Source organism: Periplaneta americana, chromosome 15, assembly GCF_040183065.1.
Source record: "Periplaneta americana isolate PAMFEO1 chromosome 15, P.americana_PAMFEO1_priV1, whole genome shotgun sequence".
Classification (NCBI taxonomy): Eukaryota; Metazoa; Arthropoda; class Insecta; order Blattodea; family Blattidae; genus Periplaneta; species Periplaneta americana.
In genome coordinates this window covers 139,545,249-139,564,466 of record NC_091131.1, presented here as the reverse complement: position 1 = coordinate 139,564,466, position 19,218 = coordinate 139,545,249, and the positions used below count along the sequence as shown (strand labels likewise).

The following is a 19,218-nucleotide window of genomic DNA, read 5'->3' as shown; positions in this document are numbered from 1 at the left end:
GTAATGCTACCCCCTCCACCACGTGGCGGGCCAGATTGGAGCTAAACCTTCGGACTCTAGTTATTATATACGATTTTTAATTGGTTATTTAACGACGCTATATCAACTATTCAACTATTTAGCGTCGATGGGATTGGTGATAGTGAGATGGTATTTGGCGAGATGAGGCAGAGGATTCGCAATAGATTACCTGACATTCGCCTTGCGGTAGAGGAACAACTCAGAAAAAACCCAACCAGATAATCAGGCCAGGCGGGAATCGAACCCACACCCAAACGCAACTCAGGATCGACAGGTAATGTTAAGGATTTTTAAACTGTTAGAAATTATATTTTGAGTTGTCACAAATGTGTTTCATTATGCAATTTTCATTCTTAGAGTGGGTTATATTTTATTCTCAATCTCAGCTATGTAATTTGATTTAATGTTTAAATTAACTTTATTATAATTTTGAATTTATAGTCCAGTTGATTTACAAACTGACATTTTTGAAGTAATAACTTATAAGTGTTCAGTGTCTATTGCATTATAGTAAATCAATACGCAATATTTGCACTTGATTTTTCCTTCTTGTTGATGGTTTATGTATCGTACAGTTCCCACAATTCAGACCTACGAACAAGACTACGCTATATGCAATGTAAAATACAAATATATACATAGATTACTCAACTTGAATATTGTGTGAATTAGCAATTAAATACCCTTTTTTACATATATATATATATATATATATATATATATATATATATATATATATATATATATTCATAGTTTTCTGCAATGCAAACCCAGCAATCTCAAGTTTTTCCTATTTTCTGCCTTCCTGTTAGTCTCCGCATATGATCCATGTATCTTAATGCTGTTTATCATCTGATACCGTCTCTGCCTCGAATTTTTCTTTCGTTCACTATTCCTTCCAGTGTATCCTTCAGTAGGCACTTTCTTCTTAGTTACACAGTCAATTCCTTTTCCTCTTCCTGATCAGTTTCAGCATTATTCTTTTTTCACCCAGTCTTTACAACACAACTTCATTTATTATTTAGTCTGTACATTTCACACGCTTCATTGTTCTCCTTATCCATATTTTAAATGCTTTTAATCTCTTCTCTTCACTTCGTCGTAATGTCCATGTTTCCGCCTCATACAATTCCACATTCCACACAAAGCATTTTACTAGTCTCTTCCTTAATTTTTTTCCGGATTCCGCAGAAGATGCTCTTTTTTTCTATTAGAAGCTTCTTTTGCCATTGCTATCCTCCTTTTGCTTTTGACTTCCTTACAACAGCTCATATTACTGCTTATAGTACAACCCAAATATTTAACTTAAATATAAAATGTTATTACTCTCACTTAAAACAGTGTGTTTTTCGCCCCTAAGACAGAGTTATCACTAGCACTATCACTTTCATTCTACTATCACCACCACCATCACCACCACCATCATCACAAGCACTTCCATCATTTCCACTCAATCGATTTATTTCGTCCATAGTAGACTCGCACTTGTGATAAGCGTCACTTATTGTAGGGACATAATTGGTATGATTGTGATTGATATGATTATAATTGTTATGCTTGTGACTGATATGATTATAATTGGTATGATTGTAATTAATGTTAAGAGTAACATTGTTAACATTGTAAGTCTAAAATGTATTCCATCCTCATAACTCGTGCAGGCCTGACAGATAATTACTAATTGAGTCATGTAAGTACTGGGATTAATGACTAAGGGCTTATCTTTCAAAGTCCAGAATCAGGTCAGTGCACTGGTTATAGCGTGGGGACGCCAAGCCGAGTAGAGGCGATCACGCGGACTTCAAAGGTACCGTAGCGTCACTATGGGCAGGCCATAAAAAGACGTGGTGATCATTGGAGGGCCTCATTCTCATTCACTTATTATAATGTATAAACTCGCGCAAGAAACGATTACCGAAAAGCAATGGCGGCGTTGCTGTCTGTTTTGACGTGTGTATGTAGGCAAGCCGAGGGGGAAGAGGTACGAGCCGATGGAAGTACTGTCTCGTCCAAGAAGATGAACAAATGAGGACATCGCTGTGAAAATAAAGAACGTAGTAACAGAAAAATTCGAAGCTAATTAAACGCGCAACATATGTTTACGAATGAAATAATAATACCGTGCGATACAAGACACCCATTCACATGCAGTGGAACAAACTAAAGTCGTAATGTATTCTATCGCAACGCAAGACTGATTCTATCGATGTCATTTCTCTTCCGACTGTACTCTTGAATATCATTCAAGTTATCTCGTGACCTTTCCTCTCGCCCGCTCTTCCTTATCGCAGTGTTTGATTCGCATTCCTTCCGTCGGTAATCCGTACTTGCGAGACCTATATCTCTGCAGTTAGCAGAAGCGCAGAGGAGGGCGACGAGTGGCCCACGTGACTAAGAGTGATCATCATCATCCTCATTTCATCACTTGTACTACGCCTTGTATTTCAAGTTACATTAATAAACTTAAGTATTGGCAGCCCTTGGTTGTTTAAAGGACTTAGGTCTTTTATTAACCCACTTACAGCGCACTCCAATAGAAGTTACTCCAACAAACTTCATTACACACTGTTTACAGAGACAGGTGGCAAGTTTGGAGTTACTCGCTCCCTCAACCATTTCTCTGTGGTAGTCACAGTAGTTGAGTCACCTTTATAAATAAGAAGACCACCATCAAGAAATCCAGTTCCGGAACCTATATCTACTATTATAGGCCTTTTGAACTTCTTTCCTTCTAACATCTTTTCCTTTCTGCCACAATTTTCGGAAAGTGAAATCGATGTCTATCAAAGAGTCATTCTTCATTCATTCATTTATTCATAGTGTTCTGCCCAAGGGCAGGTCTTACACTGCAAACCCAGTATTCTCCAGTCTTTTATAGATAAAATATTTGTCTTTGCTCTTCTCTAAAGCGTTTAACCTTTGTGATATTCCTGCAACGCCAGTCAATAATGTTCAGTCGTTCTCGAATGAATCTTCGATCTTGTAATCTTTTTCGCAGAAATCCCATGCTTTTCAGCATAGTATTAAAAAGCATTACAACTTTTTACTATCTCTTTCCTCGATAAACGCAACTGTGACGTTGCACAGAGGCAGAGATTTAATAAAAGATCTATACAGCCAAAGGAGCGGTAATGTTTTTGAACGGATGATACTGAATGTTATCTCAGGTCGGCATATCGCACGCATAGGTCGCGAGGTTACTTCCCATAGCCCCAGTTCTCCACTCTCAGAATTAGCTACTAAACGTGGCCTATCAATACTGTCTTCAATAATCATATTACGAGTACTATTATAGGCACCGTGCATGGGTCTCGAAATCGTACTGGTGATGCCGCGCAGTGTCTCAATTCCTAATTAACTACAGGCTCGCAATCATTCACTAGTCATGTGTGATATAGAAATTACATGCGGCTTTCTGCCGATAAAAAGTTGTAATATTAGTAAGAATGGGTTCATTGATTCATAGTGTTCTGCCCAAGGGCAGGTCTTTCACTGCAAACCCAGCAATCTCCAGCCTTTATTTTATAGACTCAGTAGAAAGTTCAGTACTGCTAGAGGAGTGTAAAAATGTAACTACAAAGTTCCTGAAATATCAGTGAAGTTGTTTGGCATTTAAATCAGATTTCAGACCATTGAATGAGGGTGAACAGTCATATTACGAAAACATTGATATATTTGATGTCATGACGTGCGTAATATTTGTGTGTATAATGTCTCTATAAATTACGTATTTTAATGTGATGTAATTCTAAAAGTAGCCTTAATTATACTTCCTAAATAATGGGCGACTGAATATTCTCTAAAACACAACACATAATGAACAATATCATCAACATACTACCTCTGATTGAGGTTCTGGCTGATATGTACATCTGTTATCAGGCTGTACATCTCACTTGACTATATGTGTCAGAGGAAGAACAATTGTCTGTATGCATATGAAGTCTCACTAGTGTAATTTGTAGCTAGTCGGCGATATATGCAATGGAAGGGAAAAAGAACTGGCCACTCTACCCCATGATATTCTGGCCTAGTTTCCTCATAAGTGGTGCCTTGTTGGTATCACTTGTGAGGTTGAGACTTCTCTTTGCACAGTTGAATAAACAACAAGATCAACATGCGGAAGCAGTTCAATTGATAGTTTGTGTAAAATGTCATACTGTATATTTTAATTCGCTGAATACACCTTTCAACATGAATTCGAACACTGGCAACACTGTAAGTAGTTTCGACTTCTTCGGCTGTTAATTTACCATCATGCAGATACAATGGAGTAACAACAATGATCCCTTTATCGGAGAGGTTTGTTATTATTCCGGGAAAACCTGACTTCATCACCACCTTCTAATAAAGTCAATAATCCGCAATCAGTTGTTATGAATGTGTCACTCGATCTGCCTCGGTAGCATTTAGATTTGAAGGCCACCATCTGATCCACATTGGGTGGCTGTTCCACTTCTGAACAATTAATTGTCACTACATTTTTCAATAATGCAGGCATTGTTTCCTGAATACTTTCTCTGCTAGGCCAAAACTCAAAATTACAGTAACCATTGTGGATGTCAACAACATTAAAGTGTCGGTAAAAATACATTATAATTATAATTGTACGATTAACTCCGAACATCACCCTCATAGCAGAATACGACAATCCAGTTTTCATTTTAATTGGAAAATATGAGTAGACGACTTTCTTTACTAATCTTACTCTTGGACAGAATTTTTCGAAAGCTTTCGATGTGAAATTCACTAATACAAATGGCAAAAATAGTATGTATGGTCAGGGCCGCTGACAGGATTTATGGGCCCCCGTGCAATATTGTGTTCGGGCCCCGTTGAAAAAAAAGTTAAAAAAATTACAAGTTGCCAGTTATTCTGACAATAATTATTATTTGCAAAATAAATAAAAGATAACCCCATACACAGATACGAATCTAAAAATATACACTTTTGTTACAACGAAAACTTTTAGCAAAACTTCACATTAGCGCAATATATTATATTCATCACGCTTATTTTTCAGTAGGGCCTACATAGTATGTTTCGTGACGAAACTTTCGTCTTTTCGTTGTCGTTTGTTTCGTTTTGTTTTCAGAAAACATTATTCTTAAACAGCTGTAATTTCTGACTTGTAGGCCAACATCAACAAACAACTTACCTCGACTTCATTGATGCAAAATCATCAATTATATCATCAAAATTTAAAGACCTAGCAAGTTCGCTCTCCAGACTAAGGAGGCCAAGGTTACTCAGTCTTTCTTGACACATTGTTACTCTGAATACATTTTTATTTCCTTCATTTTGTTTGAAGTTGGTGTGAAATTGACCGTTGCTAGTGAAGGTGCAGAAAATAAACCAATCTCAAGCCCATCAGGTTGTCAAAAATGAAGACACTTCATGCTTAGAAGTGAATACTGATGGTTGTGACTGTCTAGAAAAAATTCTGATAATAGTAGTATTGAATCAGAACAAGCAAGCAATAATAAAAATGATGTGTTAATATGTGCAAGTGAAACAAATTTACCCACACCAGTTCCTAACTCTGAGTCATGTCAAGCAACTTGCGACTTAGAAAATTAAAAAGTGGGAGACAAGTTGTAAGTGTCATTGAATATGTTTTTCGAAAAACTACCCCCAATCTGCCTAATAACCTTCTAAGTGACGGAACAAGAGCCTTTCCAGTATTATTTTCAAAACTCAAGAATGAAGAATGTGTTCCCAGAGACTGGCTAGTGTGGAGTGAAACAAATTAGTCACTGTACTATTTTCCCTGATTTCTTTCACTCCATACTAGCCAGAGTCTGGGAACACATTCTCCATTCTTGAGTTTCGAAAATACTGTAATACTGTTTTTGGAAAGGCTCTTGTTTTCGAACAACACATTCAATGACACAATTTATCTACTACTTTTTAGTTTTCCAAGATCGCTCAATTTCACACCAACGTCAAACAAAGTTCTACTCCCTTTCTTAATATCTTCCAATATTTCTGTCTCTCCTTGCGCTTCTCAGCTCCCGACTTGTATTTGTCCATTGTCCACTGGTAACACTAATGAACAGAATTTACTAGAAAAACGACAACGAAAAGACGAAAGTTTCGTCACGAAACATACTATGTAGGCCCTACTGAAAAGGAAACGTAATCCTCCGGCTTGGATTTGGGAGAGTCCACTAGCATATTGCGGTGAGCCGGCAGGGGTTGGTAATTAAGAGGACAAGCCAATTGAACGTGTTCGGTACGACAGGAATATATTTCAGGCAAATCCCGGAGGCCTCAAGTATCGTATCAATTATTGTTAGCTTGGGAAACCGATATTCTATTATATAAAAGTTAAACATTTACATGCTGAAGTGGTAACTTGTATTAATTCTACTGTTGTTGGTTAATATGTCAGATTCATGTAACAAATGTTCTTACAAAATTTTATAGTACCGGTATGTATCTGTGAATAATTATTCGTGATAATTAAAAGTAATCAGACTCACTTAATCTGACGGGACCTTACTGATCACGGGCCCATATGCACTTGCCCCCTTTGCCCCCCCCTTCTCGGCGGCCCTGTGTATGGTCTACAGCTTGGGGCGTTTCGACTATCTATGGTAGCTATTTTTGGATTAAATTATAGAATTGGACATATTTCTTATTATGATTCTACGGGTATGATTGTGTTTCAATTGGCAGCAATTTTAACAATATATTCGAAACCACAAATGACACTCCCATTAAGTTTGGTAGTTCTGTCTCATATTTTATTGTAGAATAATTTCGGAAACCTTGCATTTCATTACACATATCATCTGTTTCTGAACGTTTGTCATAACATTTCTTATGTGACTTCAGTTCGGCATGTAATGGAATAGACACTTGAGTAGACAATTCACACAATTCAATTGTGAAAGAAAAAACAAAATCACTAAGAATGTTTTCATTCACTTCTGCCTGTATGGCTACTTCATTTTTCGAAATAACACATGTTGAGCATTCGCCTTCCATAAAACTTAAATTTTCATCTTTTCTTCTTCTTTATGCGTCTCTTTCGTACCTTTCCGGAGCTAGTTGAGATGAGACAGTCTTTTTCTAGTAATCTTTTATAAAAAATACTGGGAACGGTATGTTAGTTTTGGGGGTGTTCTGATTTCGTTCCCAATAAAATGAATACCGCAAATTCTTGCTGCGGGTGTTGGTTTCTAAGGTGAACCATCAGCACTTGAAATTAAGAATTAAATATCGATATGAATACATTTAAAAATAAATATATTATTATTTATTGTTGCTAATAGTATACATAATATATATGTAAAGAACTCAGTAATGATGTACTTTTTGAAATATAAATGATAAATTCCTATCGTTGTTAACTTAATGGTTATTTATAAACATAATACTATATACATTCTATTTTTTATATTAGGCCTAGTATATAATAATACTATGATTACAAGCAGTGTAGCCTTATTTACTTTCGTCTGCGTACTGCTTGGATCCACAATTAGCGTCGTTGCGCTTCAGTTTTCTGTTTTGGGAATGAATAAAACCAATATCGGTTGGTGTGTTCCTATAAGCATTACTACACTCAAGAATACAGCAATTTGCGTTACCTTTCCGCTTTTTAGGATCATCCATATTTCTAATCATTTAACCTGAGATGTTAAGTATATTCATACGCTTCAAGCACAACTCTATCGCTGCTGTCCCGCAGTTAGTAACAACAGTCGCCACCAGAGGAGCTTGCACGGTGCCTATACGATGGAATTGGTGATAGCGGTATGATATTTGGCGAGATGAGGCCATAAATTACCTGACATTTGCCTTAAAGTTGGGGAAAACCTCGGAAAAATCTCAAACCAGATAATCAGCCCAAGCTGGAATAGAACCCGCGCCCGAACGCAACTCCGGATCGGCAGGCAAGCGCCTTAGCCGACTGAGCTACCCCGATGACTCCACGGAAGTTGTGGATTGACTGTACGTATCTAATGGATGGCGCAGCAAAGAACAAAAGTAATGTTACCCCTCCACCAAGTGGCGGACCAGATCGGGGCTAAATCTACGGACTCTAATAATTACGTTCATAGGTAACTTCGCCTCTTGTTTATGTAACTAGCAGAGCCTTGGTGTATCTAACAAGCAAACATTCTTATGGGGGCAGATAAAAAAGTTTTTTTAACCATGTTAATAATGTCAAAAGAAGTGCTTATACCAATTTTGACCACTCGACCGCAATTATGAGGGCCGAACAAGTAAGTTCGCCAGGGGCCGTTAACAAAAAGAAAACACAATTTTTTTGGAAAAATTTATTGGGACAGACACAGAAATTGTTGAGCTATTTTTCAACATATTCCTCACAAGAACTGAAACATTTGTCATATCATGTGATCAACAGAGAGGTGCAGACGGCTGTCAAATGTTGGTTCCGATCCCAGGCGACTGACTTCTACGACGCGATACAACAATTGATCCCATGGTATGACAAATGTCTTAATTCTAGTGGTGGATATGTTGACAAAAAACGCAACAATTGCTATATCCGTTTTAATAAATCTTTCCATGCATTTGTACTTTTTTTTCTGTATACGGCCCCAGGGAAAATCACTTTATGGACGGCCTCGTAATTGCGGTCGAGTGGCCAAAATTTGTATAACCACTTCTTTTGACATTATTAACATGATGGAAGAAAAAAAAAATAACTTTTTTGTCTGCCCCATCAGAATGTTTGCTTGTAAGATTGCATTATATTCTGCGAATGCTACTAGGAAAACTGTGGTGTTCTGTACAGACATTTTTGGTATTCTATGGTAGTGTGCCGCAGTGGCGTATACTGGTTAAAGGGCTTGGGCTACCACTGACCCTATTATTACACAAAATATATTTTAAAATCCCTATAATAAAATTCCTTACATATTTATGTGAATTCCAGACGTCTTGATTGGGACGAAAATACGTTGATAACTTCGTCCTTGAAATTACAGTTGGGCCACTTGTTAACTTTCTGTAGAATTGACTTTTCAATGGATATTAGTGCCAAGCCGGATAAACGTTCTTGTGTATGAGTTGATCTACAGTAGGATTTTATTCTCTTCAACGCAGAAAATGTTCTTTCTACCGATGCTGACGTAGCTGGTATTGTCACAATTAATGTTGCCAAGTTAAGGACTTCAGGAATAACTTGGTTCAGCTGGTTTTCATATATGGCAGATAATATTTCATGGATAGGTTTGTTCGAAAAATCAAAGACTTCTGCTGAATATATTACACTTAATTCATTTTTCAAACGTACTTGATCAAAGTGACTGTTACAGGACTGAAATAATTTGTTTAGTGAAGCAGAAAATTTTTGAGAATCTAGAAGATGTGTGAACTGAAGCTTTCCATAATCAGAAAATCTGTCAGTAATTTCCATGTGCATACGATCTAGTATGCTGTAGTACAGCTGCCTGTATTTCAATTCATCATCTCCTTTTCTTCTGAAACTGTGTGAAAAAATTCAAATATCCTTGAGCCCGCACATTTACAGCATCATCCCAGTTTTCTTCAGAGTCATTACAAATGATATTTTAAAGAAAGCAGTCCGTTTTTCTCTGTATTCCTTTACTGTATTTACAAGCCGAGATGTAAAATTCAATCTAGTTGGTGCTACTTTTGGGAGTTTCTTGTTCATAAATTCCTTGAGTTTTCTGATCTTTTAGGAGATGATGAGAAAAATGCAGCTAAACCCGACAGTGTTTTGAAAAAAATGCGGCATTCTGGAATGGATGAAGTAGTTTGTTGCAAAACTAAATTGAGAACATGGCTGTAACAATGGACAAATAGTGCTTGAGGATACTTTTCTTGAACTTTTGTTTTTAAGCTATTAATATTTCCCGCCATAACTGAAGCACCATCGTATTTCTGTGCAATTAACTTATTGCCGACATTGTATTCTGCTATAACACCTTCCACATGCTGAAACAAAGCAGCAGCAGTTTTGTCCGAACTGACATTTGTGAATCCTATAAACCGTTCTTGAACATTGGCAGTACTGTCGACGTATCTTAAAACAGTGGACAATTGACTCTGATTAGAGCAGTAACTTGTTTCATCAACAACAATGGCCACAAAAGGTTTTATGTTCTTTATCATAACCCCACTTATAGCAAATATTAAGTCATTCTGAATTGCGAGAGAAGTACCACGAAATATTGTTGAACTCTCAAGATGATTGGCCACTAAATGGTCAAATTCACTCAAGGAACTTAAATATTCAATATAATTTGCTATATTGTCTGATTCCACACTCTCGTTATGGCCCCGAAAAGCCAATTCTTGTTTTCCTAGAAAGCAGACTGCGTTAATAAGACGCAGTAAAATCTCCCGATTTTTTTTTTCACAAGAGCATTGTGTTGGTTGATGTGTAGAGCTTTTTGCTTATCTAGCTGTAAATCAATTCTTGTCTTCCCAAAGTTTGCAAAGTTCATGTTACTACAAATATGAGCTTTTGATTTGTCGTATTCTAGGACTGCCGTTCGAAGGGAGTTCATATTAGAAAACCCCTCTTTTGACCACACATTAGTTTCGCGGCTAAATAACAAACATGGCCAGCAAAATAGTTTAGACAGTTTAGAAGTACCACACAACCAATTCCACTTACCATATGATGTTGAAGTGAAATGGCGTGTGTACTCTCGCTGTTTTTCTTTTACGTCCATGGACAAATTTAACTCAGGAGTTGGTCTTTCCATTTTCACAATTTCAACTTTCTCGTTGTTATGTACGACGGTTAAAAGGCACTTTTAATAAACCTTCTATTACACAGTCATTTTCAACACAAACCTCTCCAGAAACTTGTTCTGCCATATTTTTCACAATATCACTTAATTGGGAAATTAAAAACTTAATAATTCACAATTAATATAACTCTTAGACACTCGAACAAATCACAGATTTAAAATAATGCACTGCAAGAACACAATCACATTCAATTGCTAGCGTACTAAGCGTATTGCTGCTTCGCGCCTGCGAAGAAACCGATCACGAGAGTGGCAACTCACCCGCCTACACTGCACGATGGTAACGAAAGGGAGCGGGGGGGACGAGCAGTTGTGCGACGGAACAGCGTGCGCGGTACGGTCACAGGCTACCTCACGTAGCAAGCGGTTTCTCCAGCGATGCCGCCTTGACAACTTGTTTCTTTTCGAGAGCAGAGAGCGCATATAAATCTAACAATTACTTTAATTTTCATTACTATGGTAAAACTAATAACACAAAATTATTACTTTATGTTATATTATAAACTTTTTCTTTTGTAATTTCCTTGGGCTACCGGCGCAAAATACGCCCCTGGTATGCCGCAGCTTTATAACTCTAGGACTAAGGCAATTCTATAGTTTTTCCTCAATAATTTTAAACTCTACATAAAATACTATGTATTCTGGCTTTGTTCTTGTTACATTTTTCTCTGTTAATTTTGAAGCAAGCTGTGAACCGGTTATAGAAATTATACAATTACGATTGAGCAACATAGTTCGTGACACACGTCTGAACGCGATTTCAACACAGACTACGTTGTACGCTTATTGCTAGGTCTGAATAAAGAGGAGTAGAAATAGAAGAGAGGGGCTCAAGAGGCGGATTAAGTGTAATCTGTCAAGAAGCTTCTTTTTACCAGCAGTGGAGCGCCACATGCACAAAAATGGCGGTATTTTCAAACGACTTCCTGCACCGGAAATAGCGGGAATTTCAAAATACTTCTTTGCACATCCCCGTTACATTCATATTAACATGAATGTTTGAAATGTAACCACCCCTATTACAATTCCTTTTTTTTTTTTTTTTTTTTTTAGCCAGAAACCTTATTTTTTTTTTTTTTTTTTTTAAGATCTTTAGCCAGAAACCTTTTTTTGTAAATTACAATACCATAAGTGTTTTCAGAACGAGATATCTCATGAAGTAGAGTAGTAGAGGTAGGAAATGGACTGTGAAATTGGAAATGATTTAGACATGACCAAGCAAATCTGTTATGTTGGAATGTATCAGATTTATTTATTAACAATATTTCATTTTGTACATAAACACAAAGATCTTTATTGAAATTAACTGTTTGATATTTTACTGTAATAGAGAAAAGATCGTGAGCTCACGATAGGTACTATATATATATATATATATATATATATATATATATATATATATATATAATATTACAACATAGTAGTAAATGTTACACAAAGAAAAAAATCATACCTAAACATTCTTAACACTCTACATATTTATTAATGAAGTAATCTCTGCTCTTTGAAGTCAGCTAACCGCTTAATTTTCTGATATTTTCAGATATGCTACCATTAGTTATTATTGTGTTGTAAGGAAAATAATTTCAAATCACCCTTAGTAGAAATTGGAGTCTACAATGCTGTGTTCTTATTGTCTCCAAATAAGTAGCTATAATGTGTAAAGTCTTCTGGTTATATTGAAGGCAATCATGCACAAATATTTTTTTTAAGATTAACACTTAATGACATTATGTCAGTTTGTTCATGAACTTCTACATTACATTTTGGACTATATGTGGGGAATATTGGAAAATATTGTATTCACTAGTGTAACTTTGTGTTCAAACATTACGAACATTAGTGTTGTAGTTAGTTAATTTAAGTTCCATTTCTCTGAAAAACACAAATATAACAAACTGAAGAAATAAAATCATACTCAGTACATGATAAACATAAAATTAAAACAATAAAAATTAATATTTAATGACATTATGCCAGTTTGTCCGTAAACTTCAACATGAAATTTTAAGCTGCCTGTGGGGAATATTAGAGAGTAGAGTAAGAAAGTTAATGGGTTTATTGCCAAAAACTCAGCATTTGTTGATTTCAGTTAAGTTGTACAGGTTTAAGAATTCCAACGTATATGTAGCACCTACTACTGTATTTATTTCCTCAATGGCATAATTTGTCATTTAATATGAAAATATTCTAAATGCTAGTGCAGAATACAATAACTTTATGTTCCAACATTGCGATTATGGTAAATAGAGTCTACAGTACATTTCACAGGCTTTGTTGAAATATGCCAACAACATCGGTCCTGTGTTTGATATTATGATGTTATTTCAAGAAAAAAAAATTATTATTGCCTTGAGTTACTTCGTATTGTAGTTAATTTAGGTTCCTTTTGTTTGAGAAATACCAAATCATAACAAGAAACATAATGTAACAAAAATACAAGAACAATACAAAATAGCAATAAATAGCAACTAAAATTAAACATGCAAAATCTTAAATCAAAAATACACAAAGAAAACATACTCATTTGGCCACAATACCACAGTATCAGTAAATGTGCACATCACTTTTCTGCATCCAGTTTCACAAGCACATTAGGTGCAAAACTTCTCACATCTGCAGTTCTCGTTGACATGAAGAAGAGTGCCAGCGAAGATAAAGTTGTATTTGAAAAGTAATGTTAATATTATTTTACATATACAATCCTGCAGACAATCCTCTGGTTCATGATTTGTACAGGAATGTCCCTGGTTAACAGAATTCAAATGTAAAGTCCTTAATATCTACTTACACAGTACAAGTGAAACAGAATTGTTAGAAAATTATTGAGTATTCCTTGTAAAGCCACTCTTCTACGAAAGTTTGCCTTATATACAAATGATGTTGGGTTTTGTGAGAAAATACTGGATAAGCTAAAATATGCTTGTGACAAAATGAGTGACATAGATGAGCTGTGCTGTCTCATATGCGATGAAATACCACTAAAATCAGCTTGGCTTGTAACAATAATGATGATTTTGTTGATGGGTTTCAAGGATTTGAAAAACACTTGTCAGGTAAACCTGCAAATCAGATGCTTGTGTCTATGGTGAGTGGTCTATGTCTTTATTACAAGCAGGTAATGAATTACTTCTTAGCAAATTCTGCTACTCCTGGTATATGTTCAACAGTGCAACACGGACATTAAGCCATTTAGTTGCTGCAGACATTTATTGCTTGTCAACACTGCTTTTAAAGATATTTCATCCCACATAAGGCAACCTACTTTGTCAGTGTGAGTCATCTTACTACAGGCATTCCCTAGTATGTCGAATAATTTGTCACTAAAACCAACATCAGTGGTATACTTTCGCAAAACTCTAAGCAATGTAGTCTTAGAAGGGAAATTTAATAACTTCCTAATCATTCTATAGGCACTTGGGCTCTGTAAATAAATATTAAGAGCCTTTGCTTTCAATTCCGGTGACCACCGAACTCTCTGTACATACCTTGCATTTGAGAAGACACAATTTTTTACCAATTCATATAATGGCCCAGGAACCTTCTTCCTTAAAGTTGCAAGGGCAATGTCAATCTTCAGATCTCTCTGTGTGGTCTTGAGGACTCTTCCTCTCAGATGATGCAGTTGTACTCGAAGACTGAAAATTTTCCTCCTCTTCAGTGTTACTATCGGTGTGGCCGTGGTTTGCATTCTTGGGGGCTCCCCAGCCTCTTCTCACTGCCTCTCCTCTCTTGGGGGGTCACCAGCCTCTCTGGCGGGGGTCCTCTGTTTCTTCCCGTACAAAATAAAACAACCAAAAGGTTACAATTATGAACTGACAGCAAGAGTAAGTAGTCCTGTACCACCAAGGATAGAGGTTACAATTGAAGCGTTGGGCCGAATAATGGTTTATGTTACAATTTATGCCATTATACTTTATCTTAGAATGTCATCAAGTTATTTCGTTTCAGGAACAGATTTGCGGAAATTCTTTCAAGATGTGCTCACAGCTTGCTCTTGATGTCAGAAAGGAACTGTTTAAAATGTGTTACTCTCTTATAGTCAACATTTAAAAACTGTTTGTCATTGTCTTCATTATTATTCTGTTCATAATGTCATAAACTTCTCCGATGTGTAATATGACTTTCAGTAACATACAATCTATACTTTGCTTAGTGTACAAAACATATTGATGGAATAACGGTGTATGTTGCCCGTCCAATAGTAAATTATTTATGAGTGGAATGACGATGTAACATTTTCGTTCCTCCTGCCCAGTTAGCAGATTGCAATACAGACCATTATTCGCCCCAAAGCTTTAATTATGGGATCTACTTAGCCTGATACTTCACTATTTGTGTGAATGGCTTTTCTTTATGTAGGCCTATTCATTCACAATTTGCAATTACGACAGAATTTATAGGTATAGAAGCACTGAAATTGCATAATATAAAAGGCTTGCAGTTACTTAAGTAAGTTACCTTGACCATTGGAGATAGCTTCAACTTTGCAAGGTATGGCTCCCGAAAGCTGTTGTGCAGTTTGTTGGGCTCTTTAACCATCAGATCTTATATGCCCAATGCTTCTAGGCATGCCTTGCATCTGAAAAAAATTGAAATAAAGTGTAAAATAAATATAAATTATGAGCACAGGAAAACCATTTCATGGCACTTAATAAAATCACTTTGAGAACCAAGAAAAATTAAAATAAACTCCTCCAGTCAGCTTCACGTTAAAATACTAATTATCTCATCATTTCTATTGTAGGCCTAATTTTGGTCCAGGAAAAAATTCGTATTTAAAGACAACATTTGTAAAAATACAATGTAGGCGAAACAAAAAATAAAATAAAATATAGGTGGATAAAATATGTTATAAAATGGTTTAAGTATAAGCTACAACATCATAGCTCACTGCAGCTGTTCCCTTTCACTTTATAGGCTATTAGAGTGATTTTATAAAGTGCCACGAAGTCACGTTCCTGTGCTTACGGTAATTTCATACACATATACAGTATACCCTATATAACATTTAATTATATCATAAATAGACTTGTATTATTATTATTATTATTATTATTATTATTATTATTATTATTATTGCAATTTATTATTATAAATATTACTATTATTTTTATAATAAATGTCATAAATATGTAAAGGTCTCAAGTAATAATACCACGTGGGGAATATTCAAGGAAAGGGTCTATTACTCTATTTTTTTCTATTGGAATATTGAAACTCCGGTACCAAGCTGCACACGACACGACGTGGTTTGCTGCAATTTTATTGGTTATATTCAGTGTTTGAAATAACTTTTTTTCTCCCGTGTGTGGTGCACAAAACAGCAAAGTTTCTCCTGCACTGTATAAAAAGCTTCGAAAATAAAAACAAAAAATGCATCTTCTATATATATATATATATATATATATATATATATATATATATATATATATATATTTTCTATCAATAGAAATAATAATAAAAGTCTGTTAATATGTAACCAGATGTTACAAATTCTGTATATGTGTGTATGAATTAATATCTGATAACCTAACCTATATAATTTAAAATGATGCACGTGGCTAGCAAAATTTACATGTATATCAAATTAGTTATAAGTGATAATATTGCTATATATTGTAAATGAAAACTCACCTCTCACTATCCCAGGTATTTTGAAGAAACATTTCGAGTGGTGACTACTCTTCTTACTTCCGCAGTACGGATATGCGCATTTAATTCGTCCGGCCATCCTTCCCTCGCCTAGGCAAGAAAATTCAATATGTCTTCTTCTTCAGTTCTTGAAATACGGCAAGAAATTGTTCCAGGACTAACAACTTAAACCAAGAGCACGCAAGTTCATTCTCCATTTCCAGGAGTCTAAAAATCAGTGACGGAATGTTGGTAAGAGGCGATGTTAGCGCTCATCGTGGCAGTGCCATAGAATTAACAGCGATTAACAGGGAATAGATACGATTGACCCCCTCTCTTCTATTTCTACTCCTCTTGGTCTGAATACGAAGACACAGACAAAGGAAATACTCATATACTGGCAATAACATAGAGCTCCAATAAAGAAATTTCAACGATGACTGAGATTCATATCTCTTTGTCGGTAATCATATCTTAAGCCTAGTTCAGACGGTGCGTGTTTCTGTGATGGATTCCAAGGTGGCTGCGCGGATGGGTAGCCTGTGTGGTCACTGGCTGGCTCCCGTGTTGCCTACGGTGATGGTAGTTGTTCACACGGAGCTGGCTCTTTTCACAGTTGAAATTGGAAAATCATCTTCTGCTTCATCTGTTGCCAACACTCATGGTCAAAAAAAAAAACTAAACCGTGAGTGAAAAACAACTAAAGTCCTACATTAACAGTAGTAAATGTTGTAATAAAGTAATTAAGCCACAAGTGCAAAAGAGCTAAAGTCCGATATTAAATTGTTGTTTCTTAGAAACTAAAGAATATAGAAAAAACAGGTTTAGTTGAAAAACAACGAACATGGCGACATGGTTTCAGTGGTGATATTATATGATCATCTTTGGTTTCCAGCCTGCAAACCATCACGAAAAATAGCAAGGAACCTACCCTCGAAATCCAGCAAGCCAGCCATCCACGGAGCCACCAGAGCGCATTACTTCCGGCGAGTGACCCCGCAGGCTACCCATATGCGCAGCCACCTTGGAATCCGTCACAGAAACACACACCGTCTGAACCGGGCTTTAGTCCATCTACCCAAATTAAGGTCTATAACTTGCTGATGTTGAGCTTTCACTTAAATAGCTGTATGCTCTAACAGAACATATGAATTTAATATTTTCACATAAGAGTCAATTCTTACATTTTTTCCTCAGTTATATTTTAGTTTGTTATTGGACCGTTGTTTTTTGTTTTACTTACTCTGATATAATAAAGTTCCTGGTTAGCAAATGCATTATGTCGAGAAACATTATCTTTTCCACCGTTTCTTTTCTTTCTGTTTCCTTTTGTTTACTTTCTTCTTATTCCCGCATTTTCAGTTTTAATTTTTTATTTCGTACTCTTTTACTTTTCCTTTTCATTTTTTCTTTCTTTGTTCGTTTTCTTTCTTTTTCCTCTTTCTCCTTATCTTTTCCTTTCTCCTGTTTTCGTTTCTACCACTTTTTCTTTTCTATTCTTCTTTACCTTCCTCTTAGGCCTATCTAATCTTTTCTTTCTTCCTTTGCTTCTTTGTTTATTTATTTATTTCCTTCTCCCTCTCTTTAGTTCTTTCTTTGTCTCTTTCATTTCCAGTATTTATATTGTTTATAGTTTCTTTTCCATTTTGTTTTATTTTATATATTTTTTCAATTCCTATTTCTTGTCCTTCTTTTCTCCATCTGGCGGTCCATCTGTTTTCGATTTCAGCCTTTGAAGCCCCCATTATATACCAAGATTTATTTTATTGCGAATACGAAAGCGGCAGTCCCACTGGAGAAGGTACTCCTACATCGATTTCATTCATAAAAAAAAACCCGCTCGTGTGGTTCAGGATTTTATATTTAATTCTACGACATAGAAAGACGACACATTAGACAGAAATACAGACGTGGACAAATTATTAGATTAAAACGTTTTCTTGGAAACATAATATAATTCGTCATATCAACTATCAGTACAATTCACAGAGTCTCTATTGTTGTAAATATGATTGTTTACATTTTCTGGCATATTTTTCCAATGGTTAAGTATATTTTTTCTGGCTATGTTGGTACTACTGGTGTTTTAATTATATACTGCAGAAGGTTTTCTCCCATGGCCTGCAAGAAGACCGGACATGAACGAAATTGAAAATCTGTGATCTATACTGAAGAAGAAAGTGAACAAAAAGAAGCTTACAACAAAACATGGACTCATTTAAGCACTGTCTGATATCTGGCTAAATGATTCTTATATTCAAAGAAAGTGTCAAACTTTGGTTTCCAGCATCCCTGACAAAATCAACGTGTTAATAAAGAATAAGGGAATGTTTACAAAACATTAGTAACCTCAAGACTCAATTTTCTGTTCATTATATCTCTGCAAAATACATTTTGTTCACTATTTCTACCGATAAATGTTGCTTCGTTGCACATATAATTAATTTAGTCTAATAATTTGTCCACGTCTGTACATTAGAATTATGACAATATTTCGATGTGATATAATTCACTTTAGAGTAGACCTAAGTTACAAGTATCTGTCTATTCTATTAAAAGTGTAACATTCGCTTGTAATGACGTCTTTGTTGTATATAAAAATGTACAGGAGTTCGAGTTCCACGCACAACTACAGCGACCCCACTTAACTGAATTTGATTATGAAAACCTCTTATAGCTTCGTGAAGGGACATAGTGTTGATGTGGATAGTGATGTGACTCATGAGTCGTAACACGAATCGTCGCGCGACGATAATGTGTGCTATCGCGTCGTAAGCAGCTATATTCTTGTGACATATGC

General features: G+C 35.8%; 1 long non-coding RNA gene across 1 annotated transcript; it reads right to left on the bottom strand.

The window, feature by feature from the left end:
• Positions 1–12,213: 12,213 nt before the first annotated feature.
• LOC138715403 (uncharacterized) lies at positions 12,214–16,771 on the bottom strand. Its single transcript, XR_011336291.1, has 3 exons — positions 16,422–16,771; positions 15,246–15,366; positions 12,214–14,556 (listed from the first exon to the last, which is right to left on the bottom strand). It is a non-coding gene; the product is annotated as an uncharacterized lncRNA (long non-coding RNA).
• Between the last annotated feature and the right edge of the window lie 2,447 nt (positions 16,772–19,218).